Source organism: Mandrillus leucophaeus, unplaced genomic scaffold (assembly GCF_000951045.1).
Source record: "Mandrillus leucophaeus isolate KB7577 unplaced genomic scaffold, Mleu.le_1.0 Scaffold82, whole genome shotgun sequence".
Classification (NCBI taxonomy): Eukaryota; Metazoa; Chordata; class Mammalia; order Primates; family Cercopithecidae; genus Mandrillus; species Mandrillus leucophaeus.
In genome coordinates, this window is record NW_012108919.1 from 1,478,688 (window position 1) to 1,483,674 (window position 4,987).

Genomic DNA, 4,987 nt, shown 5'->3' on the forward strand with positions numbered 1-4,987 from the left:
TGTTTCACCATGTTGCCCAGGCTGGTCTCAAACTCCTCAGCAAAAGCCATCCACCCACCTTGGCCTCCCAAAGTGCTATAGGCGTGAGCCACCGCGCCCAGCCTACGTGGACTTTTTTCTTTTTTTTTTTTTGAGATAGAGTCTTGCTCTTTCGCCCAGCCTGGAATGCAGTGGCACGATCTCGGCTCACTGTAACCTCCGCCCCCTGGCTTCAAGTGATTCTTTTGCCTCAGCCCCCTCAAGTAGCTGGGATTACAGGTGCACACTACCACACCTGGCTAATTTTTGTATTTTTAGGAGAGACAGAGTTTCTCCATGTTGAACAGGCTGGTGTCGAACTCCTGACCTCAGGTGATCCACGCACCTTGGCCTCCCAAAGTGCTGGGATTACAGTCGTGAGCCACTCCGCCAGCCATGGATTTTTTGGTTAACTTTTTTTTTTTCCCCTCAAGCATCTGAGTTAATCCAGAATTATAGTGGGATCCTAGAAACTAGTCATAACATTTAAAAAAAAAAAGTAATTTAAGATTCGGTAGAGAGCTGGTAAAATTATGTGAAACACAATGAACTGAAATTACCACATGACACTGGAAATCAAAGGAGGGGACATTCTGCAGTATTTCCAGCTACTAAGCGATGGCAACTTAACACTCGCTGTATGGTTCTCTTTAGTGTGCAGCCTGTGTTTTATTTTCGTGAACACTAACCAATGCTGATGAATGCCAATCCAAAAACCACTTCCAACTTTCTTCTCCCTTGTCCACCTCCTACGAGAGGAGTGGAAAAAGCTAAAATTCTATTTTGCAACCAGTCTGTGTGACCCAATCCTGGTCTATGAGACACGTGGGGGTTTCTGTGGCAAGGAAGATTCTGGAAAATATCTTTCTCCCTGATTTAAAGGAGAGAGAGACACATGAGAAGGACCCTTTCACACCTCCCTCCCTTCTTGATAGCACCCTCCTCTGGGTGCTATCATGTGAGGATGTGATGCCTGGAGAGGTGGCAGCCCCCTTGAGATCAGATAAACCCCCAGCCTGAAGCTCAAAGATGACATATGTAGGAAGGTAAGAATGGAAAGATGAAAGGAGCGCCAATCCTTGTAGGCACTGTTGAGCTGCCAATCCAACCCTGAGGATCACCCATTTTAGACTTAAGAAACAGAAGTCCTTAGGTGTAAGCCACTGCTCATTTTATACTAACTGCAGTTGAGAGCATCATGGGATACAAATGTCAACAAAATATATGTAAGTGTTTTCATGGGGCCACTGTGTTGATTCTCCAGGCCTCCATCTTTTCCTCACGAAGTCTATAGTGTATTCAAATTTTTTTTTTTTTTTTTTTTTTTTTGAGACAGAGTCTCACACTATTGCCCGGGCTGGAGTACAATGGCATAATCGGCTCACTGCAACCTCCACCTCCCGGGTTCAAGCAATTCTCCTGCCTCAGCCTCCTGAGTAGCTGGGATTACAGACACCCACCACCATGCCTGGCTTATTTTTTATATTTTTTTTGGTAGAGACAGCGTTTCACTATGTTGGCCAGGCTGGTCTTGAACTCCTGACCATGTGATCTGCCCACCTTGACCTCCCAAAGTGCTGGGATTACAGGTGTGAGCCACTGCACCTCACACAGATTATTGAGGTTAGAGAGCGACACTGCCTATTACGCGCCCCTCAGAAGGCTGTGAGGTTCATGCACTCCATAAAACACTACACAAATGTAAACGACAAATAGTAACAAAATACTTCTGTGTTAAGAAACGACACTGACTTTCATGCCACAGGGGACAAGATGCTATGAAGCAACTGTGTCTTTTCCCCTGGGGGAATGAATGAGCCTGTTGAGCTTGAGGTGGTGGAGTAGGAAGTATTTTTAAAACCTTTGTTGTAAGACATTAACTGCAGAAATGCCACACTAAGCTGAAACTGGGAGTGCCGCTTCCTGGCTTTAACATTAAGCTGACCTGAACCTTCAGATCATGGAAACTAATCAGAGTTTACCGAAACAAAGAGTATGTGAAAAAAAAAATAAATTACTTTAAACTGAAAGGGCAAGTTGGGACCTTATAAAACACCTACATGTTTCAACTACTCCTTGGAGAAGGTGTTGCTTAAAAATACTTATCTGCATATTTGTGATATATAAACAAAGACCAAAATTTCACTGATCTTTACTTAAGGATGCTGATGCTTACACCTTGGTGGCTGGCAGTGGCCTCCCCAGCCGCTCTTCAGTGTCCCGAAGGCCACCCGCTTTGGGTCCTTGGCAAGAACCTCCTACAGAAGCTGCCAAATTAAGGTGGAGACAAGATGGGCAGCAGAACAACTGGTGAAGTTCTGCTGTGGAATGCCAGAGAGAAAGCTGTTTCTAGAAAATGCCTTTAAGACAATTTTCTTAAAGAAATCAGCCAGGCATGGTGGCTCATGCCTGTAATCCCAGCACTTTGGGAGGCCTGGAGGTGAGATCACCTGAGGTCAGGAGTTTGAGACCAGCCTGGCCAACATGGTGAAACCCCTGTCTTTACTAAAAATACAAAAAAATTAGTTGGTCATGGTGGCGGGCACTTGTAATCCCAGCTACTCAGGGGGCAGAGGCGGGAGAATCACTTAAATGCAGGAGGCGGAGGTTGCAGTCAAGCCATTCTACTCCAGCCTGGGTGACAGAGCGAGACTCTGTTTCAAAAGAAAAGAAAAAAAGAAATCATGGCTCTGAGTGGTGGCTCCTGCCGATAATCCCAGCACTTTAGGCGGCGGAGGTGGGTGGATGACTTGAGGTCAGGAGTTCATGACCAGTCTGGCCAAAATGGTGAAACCCCGTCTCTACTAAAAATACAAAAATTAGCCGGGTGTGGTGGCAGGCGCCTGTAATCCCAGCTACTTGGGAGACTGAGGCAGGAGAATTGCTTGAACCCGGGAGGCAGAGGTTACAGTGAGCTGGGATCACAACACCTTACTCCAGCCTGGGCAATAAGAGCAAAAAATTCCATCTCAAAAAAAAGAAAGAAAAAGCAATAAGAAACTCAAGGCAAAGAAAAGGTTTTCAGTTTGTTCCCCTAACATTGATGTGAAATGGGGATCTAGGGGAGATGTGGAAGGATGACTAAAATCGAACACATTGCCCACCATTTTTGAACTTGAAGGTTGAGTTTGCAAATCATTTACCGCCTTTGCCTACCTGATCTGCTGGTTGCCTTCGTCAAACTTTGCAGTTCCCCCTCAAGTCTAGTTTGACTCTAACTTTGGTACAAGATTTCTGGTTGGAGAAAATGAGATGTACCTGAAATTAATTTCCAGGCTACCATTCATTCACTCACTTGAGATGCAGGGTTTTGCTTTGTGGTCCAGGCTAGTCTCGAACTCCTGGCCTCAAGTGATCTCCTGCCTTGGCCTCCCAAAGAGCTGGGATTACAGATGTGAGCCACAGTGCCCAGACCTGTGTTTCATTTACCCTCTTTTCCCAGGTGTTCCTTTCCTTTCCTCCTGAGCAGGTATTCATTACACTGAAGATCAACCCACACAGGCTAACCCAAGAAGAGCTCAATTTTTTGGAGGTGGGGAATTTGCTCAACAGGCCCTCAGGGAAAGGTAAAGTATGCATCCCTCTGAGGACCCTTCTGCTTCCTGTGACCCCAGCTGCTTGCTTTAGATACTTCCTTCCCAAGCTTTTTCGGGGTGGAGCTTGCTACTCATTAAACTGTAAGGGGATGTACTGGGTGTTTCCTGCAGACACACAGGCTCTCTGTGCTTGAAGAAGTAGGTCTGGGAGGATTATGCCCTCCAGAGAAAAAGCGAAGGTAAGAGGTGCAGAGGGGAGATCTCACAATGGCATTTTTTTGGTCATTCCTGACCCAACATAAGCCAAAAAAGGATATTCTTGGCCAGGCGCGGTGGCTCACGCCTGTAATTCCAGCACTTTGGGAGGCCGAGACGGGCAGATCACGAGGTCAGGAGATCAAGACCATCCTGGCTAACACAGTGAAACCCTGTCTCTACTAAAAATACAAAAAAATAGCCAGGCGAGGCAGCATGCGCCTGTAGTCCCAGCTACTTGGGAGGCTGAGGCAGGAGAATGGCGTGAACCCAGGAAGTGGAGCTTACAGTGAGCCGAGATCGTGCCACTGTACTCCAGCCTGGGCAACAGAGCGAGACTCTGTCTCAAAAAAAAAAAAAAAAAGATATTCCTTTTTGTTTTGATCAAGCTAGCCTGATTATGATATCCATGAATCCTTATAGCTATTTTTATTTTATTTTGAGACAGGGTCTGGCTCTGTCACCCAGGCTGGAGTGCACAACCACAGCTCACTGCAGCCTCTACCACCTGGGCTCAAGCCATCCTCCCACCTCAGCCTCCTGAGTAGCTGGGACTACAGGTGTGTGCCACCACATCCAGCTAATTTTTCTATTTTCTGTAGAGACAGGGTTTCACCAGGTTGGCCAGGCTGGTCTTGAACTCCAGGGCTCAAGTGACCCACCCGCCTTGGCCTCCCATACTACTGGGATTACAGACAAGGCCAACCGTGCCCGGCCAGGTATTTTTAAAAATTGTGTATTTCTCAGCCAGATGCGGTGGCTCATGCCTGTAGTAGCAGCACTTGGGAGGCTGAGGCAGGAGGATGGCTTCAGCTTAGAAGTTTGAGACCAGCCTGGGCAACATAGTGACACACCATCTCTACAAAGAATAGAAGAAAATTGGCTGGGTGTGGTGGCGCATGCCCATGGTCCCAGCTGCTCGGGTCCCAGGCTGAGGTGGGAGGATTGCTTGAGCCTGGGAGGTCGAGGCTGCCATGAGCAGTGACTGCACCACTGCACTCCATCCAGCCTAGGCAATGGAGTAGTATCTCATCTCAAAAAAAAAAAGAAAAAATTGTCTATTTCTAAAAAGCTGTGTTTAAACCTCATCATTTCCCCTCAAACAAGTAGCTTGTATAAAACTACTCATAACATGAACATGCTAAAGAAATTATTTTGAATGATGAAAATTTATTTTG